This window comes from Rhinolophus ferrumequinum, chromosome 2 (genome assembly GCF_004115265.2).
Source record: "Rhinolophus ferrumequinum isolate MPI-CBG mRhiFer1 chromosome 2, mRhiFer1_v1.p, whole genome shotgun sequence".
Classification (NCBI taxonomy): domain Eukaryota; kingdom Metazoa; phylum Chordata; class Mammalia; order Chiroptera; family Rhinolophidae; genus Rhinolophus; species Rhinolophus ferrumequinum.
Window position 1 is genome coordinate 66269593 of NC_046285.1, and position 15877 is coordinate 66285469.

Consider the following 15877-nt stretch of genomic DNA (forward strand, 5'->3'; position numbering starts at 1 on the left):
GCGTTTCCTATATATTCTCTCACACTGAGCCTCAAAGCAGCTCTGTGCAGCAAACAGGGCTGCTACTTTCAATGTTGTTTTAGAGATAAGAGCTTCAAGGCTCAGGAGATGAAAATAGTTTGTCCCTTTGAACCAGATACGATTGGCGAACTGGGGCTCACACTTAGATTTTTCTGAAGGTTCTTTCCACTGAGCAGTCTGCCTAGGGTCCTCAAATCCAGTCACTCACAGACTAAGGAATTCACCCGCTTAGCCACCTTTCCATTTGACAAATATAAGAGTCCTATTAATCTAATATTGAACTTCTATTAGTCTCTTTGCAGTGTACTGAAACACAAAAGACAAATTCCCATCATTACATAAGTTGTAACAGTGATGAAATGTATGTCTCTTTCCCACTCCTACCTCTGTTCTCTTTTCATTTTTTTTAATTGCTTTTGTAACTCAGGATGAATTAGAAATTAGAGGAAGTTGAAATTAAGCACATGACAAAGTTTTGAAGGGTGGAATCCAGGCCCTCATTTCTAGGCTTTTGAATGGAGATCTGACAATAGGAGCAGTTGTGTCACTGCACTCTGTGCAGTCATTTTATTTTCCTGAAAACATTTGCCCTTGCTACAAGTGGATTAGAGGTTAGAATGCAGGATTGGCAGGCAGGATTTGTGGTTTCTATTATTAGCCCCGGCAGTTTTATCACACAAGGGGGAGCCTTACGTAGTGTGGTTCACTGGAGAAAGAACTTGATTGGAAGACAGCACTGGCCCTCCTGTGAATGACAGGTGGTGAGCGCCATAGCTGAGGGTCAGCGAAGGTAAGCGTCCAGATCTGGGTTGGAGGTGAGATCCCTCCGTCACTGAATGATTCAGCCCTGTACTGGGGGAACCGCAGAAGAATCCTATTAGGCCTCCCTCCACAACTTTCCATAGTCAGAAGAGAAGCCACATTTTTATGAAGGCCTACTCAAGGAAGAGGGAAGGACCCTGAGTATTGTTTTCTCAATGTGCTTCAGGGTCTGTGCACAAACCTACCCACTGTGTGTGTGTGTGTGTGTGTGTGTGTGTGTGTGTGTGTGTGTTGCAGACCAGAAGACAACTAAAGTTGGTGGGAGAAGCAGGGATGGGGATGGTGGTGGTATGTTTTCAGATAATGGCTTGTGTTTCCTTGACTTCAGAAATCATGATCTAGGCTGGACCAAAGAATTTAGGCAGGGAAGGGGAGAAAAAAGAATCTTGTGTACACTCTTAACTCTGAGATCAGTAATTGCCTTCTGAGCCTAAAAGGATGAATTAAACCAAATATGTTCAAAACTCACTGTGTCAGCCCTGCATTGTTTCCAGACCTTTCCATGTTGCTCAGAGCACCTATGGAGCCCTAACCCAAAGCTCCAGCACCCAATATTCTAACCTCTAATCCACCTTTGGCAGGAGAGGCAAATAACTTTGATCCTGGATTCTGCATCTCAGCATTATTTTTCAGTCCCCAACCCATCTTCATTTGATAGGTTGGTGCAAAAGTAATTGTGGTTTAAAAGGTTAAAAATAATTGCAAAGGGGCAGCCGGTTGGCTCTGTTGGTTAGAGTGCAAGGTCTTAGCAACAAGGTTGCCGGTTCAATTCCCACATGGGCCCGCGAGCTGCACCCTCCACAAACTAGGGTGAAAAGCAATGACTTGACTTGGAGCTGAGCTGCACCCCCCACAAATAGATTAGAAAAACAACAACTTGACATCCTGGAAATACACACTGTTCCCCAATATTTCCCAATAAAAAAAAATAATAATAATTGCAAAAAACCACAATTACTTTTGCTAATAATTGTACTTTTTGCCTTCTCTATCAAGAAAGCTCTGGGTGACTACCTGCTAACTTGGTGCCTCTGGGAATGCATGCAATGAACTCAAATTAATTCATTTATTCAATTATTTATCCAGTCAAGAAATTTATTTGTATGGTTATTATGTGCCAAACAGTGTGCTAAGCCCAAGGATAGCATAGCAACAACAAAACAAGACAAACTGCATGGTGTTTGCCACATGGAGATAGATTCAAAAAAAAAAAGAAAAAAAATCACACATCCAGGTATATAATTACAACTTGTGGTAAGTGTTGGGAAAGAAAAAATCGAGATTATCTAAGAGCTCTGAAGTTTCAATCCGATGGTAGAGGCCTGGCATAATACTACAGGTAAATACTCCAGATGCCAACTGCCTGCTTTCCTGGATTTCTGGATATTGCCCATTCTCACTGCCTCCATTCTTGGGTTCCTCACACTTCTGAGGTGTACTTGCTCTAGAACTAGACCTCCTCCTGGAACATGTGGGGAGCCACCTCCCTTCCAAGTGCGGGCCCCATTATTGTTACATCCAGTTCCATCAGACAACGATCTCACTTGAACTCAAGTGTGAGATTTGGAGAACTACACTCTTAGCCACTAGCCCTAATGCAGGAAAAAGTGTTCATTCTTTTCCAAAACTAAGTTTTTAAAGCAAAGCTAGTACTAAGTTTGCGGAAATGGAACAGATCTGTCCAACAAAGGAGCAGAGTTCTGCGGCAGCACAGGACTGTTGCTCAGTAGACCCTTGTTCTGTGTTCTCTTTAAGATGCTTGGGTGCTATGGCAGAATGTCTGTGTCCCTCCAAAATCCAGATGTTGAAACCCCCACTCCCATTGTGTTGGTGTTTGGAGATGAGGCCTTAGGAAGTGATTGGGTTTAGATGAGACCATGAGCGGGAAGTCCCCATGATGGGGTTAGTGCCTTTGGAAGAAGAGACTAGAGCTGCTTCTCTCTTTCTCTCTCTCTCTCTTTTCTCTCCTATTGTAAATAATAATGTTGGTAAACCAGCCCTGACAAATCATTTGTCACAGCAGTGGACCTCATTGTTATCTATCAAATGAGCTGGGCTGATTCTGATTTGGTTATCTGGGAGGAGAAAGAACTCCCTCATCTCTAAAGTTCAATGAAATGCAACCATATGTAGGTGATTTCACTTTGCAGATTGTAGTCAGGCAATAACATATATTACTGGACCACTTCTGACCCGTAGTCTGACAGAGAGATATTTCTTCCTTTCAGTATTTAACATATATACAAGAAGATTGAATTCATTGTAGTTTTCATTTAAGTAAAGCCTGATTATGATAGTACATTTTAATATGGTTTCATGAAAAAAAAATCATATAATGTATTCTAAGGACAAATATAAATTTTTGGATTAGCTGGATTTTTAAAAGTATCTGTGCCATTGTTCACTGAGTAGAAATGGTTTGGGTATTATCTGTGGTTTGTATTATCTATGCTTTTTTCCACTGGGACATACAGTAATTGAAAGTTGGGTACAGACTTTACAATTATGTTTTTGAATTGATCAAATCATCTTAGAGTTGCTTTGTAAAGCTTAATTAATGCTTCGCAAATGCTTTAAGATCTTATTAAAGGCATGGAAAGAAAGTTTTATTCTGAATTGTGATATATTAGACGTCCACATTATACCTACAAAGAATATGAGATTTCGTTTATGTCGAAATCTGCTAATGCAAAGTAGGAAAGGAAATAATTGAGGAGATGATCGTTTCCAAAATGAAACATAAATGATGAAATTTCCACTCTGCCCCTTTGTGCAATGCATTGCCTAGGAGAATCATCCCTATCTTCAAAGCTCCTGTAATTTACATCTTAGAATTTATAATGCCTAGATTCATTGTGTGCCATGCTTGCCAAAAGATGACCTCCAACACTCAATCAGAGAAGTTTCATATGCAATTTACTCAATATGCCTGTAAGCGTAGAGAAAAAAAAAAGAGTAATGCTAAAATATTCTTCCTGAATTCTTATGTAACTTTCCACTTGTATGATAAATGTGAAATAAAGAGATTCGAATTTCTCTGTTAATAATATTCTCTTTAAACAAATGGAATGCATATTCTTCAACAATAAATTAAATTGGTTAGATCTGATTATCAATTGTGAAGAAGAAACCATTTAATTTTTAAAATTATTTGAAAAACAGATCATTCTTCTACCTGGAATGGCTAAAAAAGTCATAATAATAACAATTATCTTCATTCATTCGATTCAGGATAAAAGCCTATGTTGAAATGTTAGCCAACTATTTTGTTTTCGTCATATTCTTCTTTTGTATTTAAGGCATTCAATGGAATAATTGTTTTTTAAAAATGACAAGAACATAATCTTTTGTAAGTAAAAAAAAAAAAATCTTGGCTCAAGACCATTTTGCTATATAGATGTGTATGTAGCAAGGGCTTTTAAAAAGTTAATTAAAAACTGAATTTCTAAAAGGGACTCAAAATCATGATGGTGATTCAGGAATACTAAATGGGAACATTTTTCAAAAGAGAAAACAATTAGTACTCAAAGAACCTCCACAGATCAAACTGTTTCTTGTTTGGAATACTCTCCCGCAGTACCCACCACTACCCCTATCTCTTCTCCAAGTCTCATCTCAAATGTCCTTTTCCTGCATAATCTTTTTTTTGAGGGGGTGGAGCAAACCTAGAAAGATTTAGACACGTCCTTCTGAGAGCCAGGCCAGGGACTGAGTGCTAGAGATACCAAGACTAAAAGGAAACAGACTCTGTTCCACCCCTCAAATGGGGGGAAAGCCATAATTAGACAAATTGCAGTCCAACAGAGAAACTGTCATTACAGCAACACGATCAAGTAGGATCCAGGCAAAAACAGGAACATGTATTTATAGTCTTGATGTTTCCACAGTATTCTCTCCATACTTCTACCATATCAGCTTATTTGTATTCAGGCCAATCTACAGACTAAACTGGGAATTCCTTCATTCATTCAAAAATACATGTGGCGTTTCCTCTGTGTGCTAGGCATTGTGCTAAGCACAGCAAGCATCTTTTGGGTTCCGATCAAAAGGTAACCCTCGCCGTCATGTACGCAGAGTCCAGCACAAGCCCAACAAACATACGACAGGAGTCTGGTGGATTTTTGTTGAATAAACAAATAGTGAATTACTGAATGAATTCATATTGGCAAATAGTAGAGACTTTTGAAAGCAGGATGCAAAAACATACATGTTTGCTTTTAACTGGGCACAACTCAGAAAGTTGAGGTTGAAGTTGGTGCATTACAGGGTGTGGGAAACCAGCTTTTTTGTTTTGTCCTTCTCAGTACTATACCTATAACTTATCAGTCACCGGGGAAAATTCAACATTTTTCAACTCCTGAATCTACAATTAAAGAAAATCAAAGAGAAATGAAGAACTAGGAAACTGTTTGCATCAATTACTGTAAAGAACTTTTTTTGCTCTTGGAGCATGATTGTGAAAAAAATAAAAATTTAAATATGAATTTTAGTAATTTTAGGAAAATGTTTATGGCAGCCTTAGTTATAGTAGTTAAAAATAAGAAACAACCCAAAATATCCATCAACACGGTGGTGGACAAATTGTAATATCCACATACCAAAATAAAAAGGAATAAATTTCTGGTATGATGTAACAACATGCATGACCCTCAAAAATCGTTATGTTGAGTGAAAAATGCCAGACACAAAAGAGTACATGCTGATTGATTACATGTATATGAAGCTCAAGAAAAGGCAAAACTAATCTATAGTGGCAGAACAGTGGTGGCTTGGGAAGGTGGAGCAGGAAATTGACTGGGAAAGAGCAGAGGGGAATTTCTGGGATGATAGAAATGGTCTGTAATCTTGTTTTGTGCAGCAATCATGGGTGCACACAATTGTCAGAATTCATTGGACTGAATCTTTAAGACCAGTGCATTGTATATAAATTATACCACAATAAAAAAAATGTAGGAACATTACATATGAAAACCAAGAACAATTTTCACCATTGGGTGGGCCGCTGTACTTTGGAGGCAACAAATGGCACATCTGCATATGCTGCTCTGACCGATTCAGTACATAACCCATAATGCAGCCCGTTTTGAGAGGTGACCAAGTAAAAGAAGACTCTACAATCAGTCCAGATTCTAATTTTCATTTCCTTTTCAAAATTTTCATTTAAAATGTAATCTTAGAATCCTCAACTTCACTTTGTAGATTTTTAAACGTGCTTCTTAAAATCTATATTACTTTTGTAAATTAAACCACACTATGTGTATATTACATGTATAATGTTTAGTGCAGCTAAGATATGGCACTGAACCAACTAATGATAGAGCCTTTTGTCATATCAGCCTCTACTCAAAAATTAGCAGAATTTCGTTTGATATATTTACTTTTTGTGATTTAGTTCATTTGGCACCAGTGTGCTGTCTCCTTCATAAACACTCACACAGATTACAGGGATGTCAACAGGACATGTTTTGAGTTTTTGCCCTCGGAGGTGGCGAGGCTTTGGGCTGACTGATTCACCCCGTCTCAACTGGCTTCCACAACCCAGCACACATATTTGTAAGGCAATGTGTGCGGGTTAGGGATTTAACAGTCTGTGGTGACTGAAACTGAAGTTCCCGCTCACTAAGTGGATTTGACTCTATGGGAATGAGAAGCCTGACCTTGGCCTCATTAGCACTCTCTTCCAAACAGCTAAGTGAATCCGCCACCGGCACATACCAATAATACACAGAAAACACGTTGGCTTGATAGTGACACTCAGGTGCCTATATGGCCCTTCTTTCCCACCTTCGGTGTTATGAAGCAAATTCTCAAGCTCTCTGATCACCAGAATCACAGTCCCATCATCACTGCTGCACGGCTTTTCCCTTCTGTGCCCTCCAACAAATATGCAAGTAAGAAGTAGGACGTTAACTCTACAAACAAGGGTTTATGAGAAATAGCGCAATGCTTCCTTTTGTTCCAAAATCAAAATACATTTGAGTGTAAGTCCTCATCTTACTGGGCCTCCCAGTGTTGTGCAACAGCCTCTGGGAACTTACCTAGATCGATTTACATCACTTAGACCAAGCCTTCTTGTCGTCAGTCCATACCAATCATCACCCGTGTGCTCAGTGTCCAAGCTGTCATGCTCCCTTAAGATCAGACAGCTCTGCTGATTTCTGCCAAGGTTGGCACAGAAGTCTTTGCCAGGACTGAAAGCCCCAGAGCCTAATGTCCAGCCTCTCTAGGTATACCGCACGGTCATTCCTCTCCAAGTTCTTCCCCAGTATGCTTCACATGGGCAGCTGCTATGTGAAGAACAAAATGAAGACCACCATTCTTTCTCAGTCTTAAAGCGCCTCTCCTTCTTTCTGCTTCTATCTTCCTTGGGGTATGGTGTGAGGAGGGGGAAAAGAAGAGAGAAAAATAAAATAAGAATATATAAATTAATATTTCAACTATGCCAACATATGCACATCTCCTAACGATACCACCAAGAGCAACATATTAATCAGTATAGCTGGTTTTGATTTGAAACTATTGCTGATCAGCTGTGAAAACTCAGATAATTTACCTAAATACAAAAAGCCTCGCTTTCCTCATCTATAAAATGGGAATAAACTTTAGCCCAACTATTTTACAAATCTATTATGAGGACTAAAGGAAAAGTCAATGACCTTGTACCATTTACAGAGCCTAAGTGTTTTCCATTATTAATTCATATATTTTCTATATAATCTTTTAAATATGAGACAATGTTTTATCATCAGCAAAGAATGGCACAAAAGTTATATACTGTTGTGCTTTTATAAATGAACACCCAATAATCATATCTTGATATATTTTCAAAAGTTTCTTCCATGCCTGCCCCAAATTACCACATTATATACCACATATTCCCACATTCTATCAATTGTAAAGAACTTTATTCTAATTATTTTCCCATTATCATCCAGACCCAAGTCCAACCTTATATATGATGGCCTTATGTTTCAGCAGCTGTTAATATGACTAATTATTTTTGTCTACATCAATTTAAAATTTTAAAAGACTACCAGAAAACACCTTCACTATCTTGTTTTAGGGCTATGTCAAGTCGCTCGTCATAATCCAGTCTGCAGGGACCTTGATCCCACAAGACATCAAACTGGTGTACTGCATAGAGGACATCATGATGTTTAAATCTGATAAACAATAGGTATGTACACTAGATGCCTAAGGCACATGCTTGTTAGAGGGTAGAATTTACAAACCATGAAATCTAGGAGTCAGCCACCTAGATGAGGTTTCTAGGGGTCCAATGTTCTGGATCATACTGGATATTCATTCTGGATATTCCCTCCAGAGTGAAGGACAAATTGTTGCACTTTGCACCAACTATAACCAAGAACAATTTTCACCATTGGGTGGGTCACTGTATTTTGGAGACAACAAATGGCACATTTGCTTATGCTGCTCTGACCGATTCAGTATATAACCCATAATGCAGCCAGTTTTGAGTGGTGACCAAGTAAAAGAAGACTCTACAACTAGTCCAGGTTGTAGACTGTAGACTAATCTAGTGCAAGCTATACTGCATGGGCCTTATAAATCAGTAGATCCTATGGCACTTGATGTTTCTATGGTAAATAGGGATGTTATATGGCAAACCCCAAGAGGATGACCACGGTACATACTCAGGGTTTGAAGGAAAGCAGTGCTCTCTCTTCCAAATAACTGTTCTCTTTTGAGAGGCTGTTCACGCCTTGCTATTGAATCTTATAGAAAAGGAACCCCTGGCCCTGTGACTTGAGCTGCTCATAGTTGACTGGGTGTTATCTGATTTATGAGGCCACACAATTAGGCATACGCAGAAACACTTCATCACCAAGTAGAAATGGCCTGTGCAAAATCAGGCTCAAGCAGATCCCAAAGGAACAATACAGTCACATGTGCTGATGGCTCAGGCTCCCATGACACATTCTTCTGTTACATTGCCATCTTTCCTTCATTCAGTGCTAGGTTTTTATGGAGATCTCCCTGTGAACAAATGACTGAGGAAGTGTCTGGTTTACAGACTGTTTTTTCCAATGTACTGGCAATCTAGGAATAGAGCATCTGAGCCACAATCAGAAGTGTACTACAAAACAAACAAACAAAGACTAGGGAAGGGAGTCCTTTCTGTGAGCAGAGCCTTAAGCAATATATCTCACTGTCCACTTTGACTGGACTGAGAGACAGCCCAAGATATGAACAGACCTACACTGTATCATGGGTAATCACTAATGGTTTGGCTGGGTCGTCAGGGATTTAGAAAGAAAAGATCCAAAAATTGTCTGCAGAGTAGAATGTCGATGGACCTCTTAAATTGGCACAGAGCATAAGGATATTTAGGTGAATGTTAAGTGCAACGTGAATGCTCACAAAGCCACCTGCTACAGACAAAGCTCTCAATAATCAGGTAAAAAAGTAAACCAATTCAATGGATGTCTGTCAGTTTCTTTCTCCAGACACCCAGGTGAGGTACTTGCTCACTTGGTTTGTACACACAAGACATGACAGCAGGAATTGAGGCTGTGTGTGGGCCCAATAACATGGACTTCCCATCTCCAACTGTGATCTGGCTGCCACCACTACTCAGTGCTCACATTGACAATTGCAGAAGCCAACACTGGCTCCTGTTGGTGGGGAAGAGTGACAATCCAGCCACCAGCTACCTTGGACCCCTTCCATAATAGAGGGGCTGCAATTGTCTTCACTGGACTAAGCACTTATTCTGGATATTGATTTGTTTTATAATATATGTTTTATAATATAAGACCCAGTATTATATTATATTATATTATATTATATTATATTATATTATATTATATTATAAGACCCGGTATTATATTATATTATATTATATTATATTATATTATATTATATTATATTATACTATATTATATTATATTATTATATTATATTATATTATATTACGTTATGTTATATTATATTATATTTATTATAATATAAGACCCGGTATTATATTATATATTATACTATATTATATTATATTATATTATTATATTATATTACATTATGTTATATTATATTATATTATAATATAAGACCCGGTATTATATTATATTATATTATATTATATTATATTATATCCAGTCTTATATTAAAATAAGACTGGGTCTTATATTAATTTTTGCTCCAAAAGACACATTAGAGCTGATTGTCTGGCTAGGTCTTATTTTCGGGGAAACACGGTAGTAGCAGCTAGCCTGAGAAAAAGATGCCATGTCCTCCTAAAGATTTAGTTAGGGTTCTAGATGAGAGAACATCCTGTGAGGCGGAATGAGTGTCCTACAAGATAAAGTATATGCTTTAAACCAATGACCAATATATGGTGCTTTTTCTCCCATAGCCAGAATCTATGGATCTGGAAATAAAGAGGTGAAAATGATAGTAGTTCCCCTGTTACTCTTAATAATCCACTTACAGAATTTTTGCTTCCTATTCCCACAACTTTGTGTAACAGGCACTTGTTAGAGAGCTTAGTTCCTAAAAGAAGAATGACAATTGTTCTATTGAATTGGAAGTTGAGATTGCCATCTGGCAATCTGAGTTCCTCATGTCAGTGAACCAACAGACAAAGGAAGGGGTTACTGTACTCGGTTGGGGTGATTGATTCTGTTGACCTGTATTAGTTACTACACAATGCTGGCAGGGAGAACTAGGTCTAAACTGAGAAGATTCTCTAAGGCATCTCTAAGTAATTTGTTATGTCCAAAAAAAAAACAGGACTGGCGTAACCGGATGGCTCAGTTGGTTAGAGCACCAGCTCTGAACAACAGGGTTGCCAGTTCAATTCCCACATGGACCAGTGAGCTGCACCCTCCACAACTAGATTGAAGACAATGAGCTGCCACTGAGCTTCCAGGGGTGGGGGGGCAAAGGGGGTTGGATGGCTCAGTTGGTTAGAGTGCGAGCTCTCAGCAACAAGGCTGCCTGTTCAGTTCCTGCATGGGATTGTGGGCTGCGCCCCCTGCAACTAAGATTGAAAATGGCACCTGGACTTGGAGCTGAGCTGCGCCCTCCACAATTAGATTGAAAGACAATTACTTGGAGCTGATGGGCCCTGGAGAAACACACTGTCCCCCAATATTCCCCAATAAAAAACAAAAAAAGACAGGACTGAAAAATAATTCAGACCCATCAAAAATGAAGTTATGGGTCACCTGGTCACCAGGTAAAGAACACTGACCTGGTGGCTGAAAGCAAGGGGAATGCAGACTGGGTGGCAGAAAAAGGAATGTATAAATATCAGCTGTGGTTTTGTGACCAGTTCCAGCAATAAAGAAAGAAGCAGATATGAATAGTTTCTTCCTCATTTGTTTCCATTCCTTTTCTTTCTCCCACTTCCTTATTATTTTATATAAACAGTGTTGGTGACAATTAACTTCACACTATATAGTCTATTGAATAAACCAAAAAAAAAAAAAGTTATAACTTGGAGATGCATGTGAAGAGTATTAGAGACTTGTGTCTCCATTTTGGGGGTAGAAAGTGAAAGCATGTTTTCACCAAGTGACATGACAACTTGCTAGACCGAAGCATGACATTGTGACTGCTGTAGTATACAAGTTTTAAAAGGGACAGGAGAGAACGTGCAGATAATTGATAACTAAAGGGGGATCTGTGATAGTTTATCCACCTATTGCCTCTCACACCTTCTACACTGTGCTCTGTGACACTGGGGCTGGGGACATGAGGACACATTTCTAAGACACTTTGGACAGCTTGTTCCAGTTAGATTCTACCAGTGACAGGCCCTGGGGAGGGAGACTGGAAGACTCCAGCAACTGCCTCTAGCACAAATAGATGGCAAAGACGTTAGCATCGTCCGACACGCCAGGACAGTCATGCAGTGCCCTCTTGGAAGTCCCAGTACTAGCTATGAGGCAGCCCCTCAGAGATGCGAGCCAGCTGAGCGGTGCCCTGGATGGTCTGAGCACAGCTCCACGGCCCCCTCTCGGCCAACTCAGTACAGCTAAGCAGTGGCCTCTGCCACACCCACTGCAGGCAGCGGCCTCTCCCCTCTGCTCCCTGGTTCAGGGATCGCTGCCTCTTCCTTGTTTGTACTCCCAACGCTAGAGGGGGTAACTACTTCCAATGGATTAACCTTTGGATTAGTGCACCACCTTCCCCCCCGCCCCCCACGTTCAGGCTATTAATTCCTTGTATTGAATCTTCTGTACTTAAAATACTTGGTGTGGGTTCTGTTTTCCTAACTGAACCCTGACAAATACTGGTATATATTTTAAAAGTTGATTATAAAAAAATGTTAAAACACATAGCCAAAAGGAAAATATTTCATATTTATGAACATCTGTTATTATTCTGAGTTTTAAAGAATTAGACCCTTTCAAGAATTCAACCTCTTTTTGTCCCGGGGTAGTGTGAAACCTCCATTTCCCTTGGGGTCATAAAACTATACATCAGTCTACCAGGTGGCATTTTGCCCAGCTTCTTGTCTTCCTCCCCAAACACAGGAACAGGATATATAGCCCCACCTAGAGTGCTGAGAGCAGAGACTAAAAGCACTATTTTGCTGTGAGTGTCAGGAAGTCAAAACAACAACCTTTTTTCAAACATTGCCATCTCAGCATATGCCCATTACACAGAATGCTTTCCCCTTCTCAGTTTATGTGCTATAAAAACATAGTGACCTACTTCCTGCCTTTTGTGGAGGGGTCAACATAGGTCAGTCTTTAGACTGACACGTGAACTTCCTAGTTCTATCACATGTCATTAAGAGAATGGGGATTTAAGCAGACATGTGTGCCAATGCTACTTGAAAGAAATTCTCTAAAGGAGTCGATGCTAAGGAAAACACTCTTCCCTGAAAATGTGACATTTATAGACTACCTAAAAATTCTGAACAACTGAGGCAATTTCAAAATGAAACAGTGAGCCGAACAATGACATGTTCCTCCTTTGCTTTCCAGTTCATTTCTGTGACACTCCCCCATCAGCATCTGTACATAGGACACGAAGTACTTTTCCATCTGTGGGCTCCTTTATAAACCAGAATCAAGTGAGGGCTCCCACTACCACAGGTATTGGAATTTCTATGGATACACATAGCAATGGCAAACTTCTTAGAAATATGCTTTTCTATCATTATTCAGTTCATCCCACAGAGATGGAGACGGCCACGTTCTACTGCACAGGGAAACCTGAGTTTGGGTTAAGTTTCATCCCTGCTTCCACAGATGCGCAACAAGCAAATACAAGATAATGCAAACTTTCACACTGCTATCAAGGGCCTCCCTTAGCACATTTCCAAATGGGTTCTTATTTTAAAAGAGGCTCAGACCATCCTTTCATTTGAGTCCTCCTATTAGTCACACCAGCTTTAGGAATTGTCAGGCTATAGGAAAAAGAGTGAAAAGGGGAAAACATCAGCCATTTTTAAATATTTTGAAATGCAAAAAAAAAGGGGGGGGTACAGTGGCATCATTTTGAATGTGAACTGTTGCTTATTTTAAGAACAGTAGTTCTTAAAATACCTCAGCCCTACAGATGAGGTAGAAGATGATATATATATATTAAATATATATATATATATATATATATATATATATATATTTTCACAGGAATATTAAGAAAGGGTTCTATTATTTCCTAGGGGGCTAGTCTTTCTAGAGGTACTTTGCCTAGATCTTCTTGCCCAAAACCACAGGGACAGAATGAACTACCCCACTGAGTGTGAAGATTTACAATTTGGGAGAACCAAAAGAATCATTGAAAGCCAATAGAAATATCCCTTTCAACGGGGAGAATTCGTTTCCCCTTCTCTGTACTCCTACGTTCACATTTGTTGTAATTATCTGCTTAGATCTGTCTCTTTGCTGGAAGACAGGAAACATACTTATTCATCCTGGTGTAGGCCCAGCATTAACCAGTGCCTGGCACAAGAGGTTCCTATGAATGTTTATTGAGTAATGATTGAAAAAAGGAGGCATGCTTGGAAACTAGGTCTTAAATTAACCTCAGTAATGAACTTGCCTGGATGTGCAGAATAAAATTGTTGGCAGAGGTTGGTTCAGAACATTCATAAAGCACAATACCCAAAGTTTCAGGATTTTAGCAATAAGATAAGGAATGATACAGAACATGATAAAGGAAGGGGAAGGTGGGGAGAAGGGCTTTTGCTGACTATGTGTTCCATAACCCCTAAGAACTTATCTCTGAAAGCCATCTCCCTCCCTTTGAGTCTTAGGTTGTCAACTGCTAAGACAACTCCAAATGCACAATGATACGCACATACACAGACACATTTGTGCAAAATGTAATGTCTTTCCCACCGAGGAGCCAACCTTTTGACAATGAGAGCTATTTAAGTATCTACCAGCAAAACAAAACAAAAAACCTCAGGCAGCAAACAGTGAGAAAAAAATAGTGACTAGTTGAAGTCCTGAAACAATACCCATGCAAAATGATCGACTGTTCATTATCTAGAAAGAAAGAAATGCTCTTTTGTTATTCTGGATAAAATGAGTGCTCTCAAAGCCAGGCCAGAGGGGCCTCTCCTGCATTGATCTCCTTACTGTCTTTGTCAGTACTACCATAACTTAAACTGGAAATGAAGACCCCAATGACTAGCAAGAGACTGAAGCACTGCCATTCAAGATTACTCCAAATTATGTTCCCTTTTCTCAGGGCGGGCAACTGCTTTGGTTCTGATCATATTCTTGCCAGTTTCTCCCTCAGGTATTAGAGTTCTGTGCCTCTCTCAGACAGGTGATTAGAGCCTTGTGAGATGGTAACTAGGTTGCCTGACATCAAAGTACCATTCTCTTTGGATTCCCTGCTCTTTAATCCTATTGCCTGTACCTGTCAAAGACAATCCACAGAAAGCAATCACGACAAGTAGCTCACTTATGAACTATAGATTTAAAACAAAAAAAGCCTAAATAAAATAGTGGCCAATCAAACCCAGCACTGGATTAAAAAGATACACAAATAATGGGGAATTTTATAATGGATGGATCAGACTGCAACACTTGAAACCATTGATCAATCCTGATATCACTAAAAGTCGGACAACCGGATTTTATGTGCCTCCTAATGTGATACAAAATCAAGGATACAGCACCAGTTCTGAAATATTCTTGCCTAACATTTGACCTTTAGTCTAATCAAGCCTCTATGTCTAACTACCAGTTAAAGGAAATAGAGTGCAAAAGTGACTGTGTTTACAACCACAGGATGCAATCAATCAAATCTTAAATGCAGGAGATTCAACAAATAACCCCACATATTCAACAAAGCGCACACACACACACACACACACACACACACACACACACAAAACAAAAGGGAGGGCTGCTGTATATTAAGAGACTTCTTAAAACAAACCAAAAATTGGGCGGCCAGTTGGCTCAGTTGCTTGGAGCACAGTGCTCATAACACCAAGGTCGCTGGTTCGGTTCCCACATGGGCCAGTGAGCTGCACCCTCCACAATTACAGTGAAAACAATGACTTGACTTGGAGCTGAGCTGTGCCCTCCACAACTAGATTGAAAACAACGACTTGACTTAGAGCTGATGGGTCCTGAAAAAACACACTGTTCCCCAATATTCACCCCTACAAAAAAAATTAAAAACAAACAAACAAACCAACAATCAAAAACCCCAACATCTGAAGCAACTGAAGAAATTGATCTTGGATAGGTTATTAGATAACTCCAAGAAATTAGTGTTAATTGGTCCTTTTGTTAGATGTTTTTAAAGTCCTTATCTGTTAGAGAGCTACATTATTTATGGGTAAAATGATAGAATGTCCTAGAATTTGCTTTGAAACACTCTACCCAAAAATGGGAGGAGGAGAGAACAGATGAAAAAAAATGTTGATAATTATGGAATTTGCATGTAGGTTATATGAGGATTTTATTATGTTATTCACTATACTTTGGAGTTGGCTCATAACACCAGCATGGGCCAGGGAGCTGTGTCCTACACAACTAGACTGAGAAACAATGGCTTGAACCGGAGTGGGGGTGGGGAGAGGTGGAGGCAG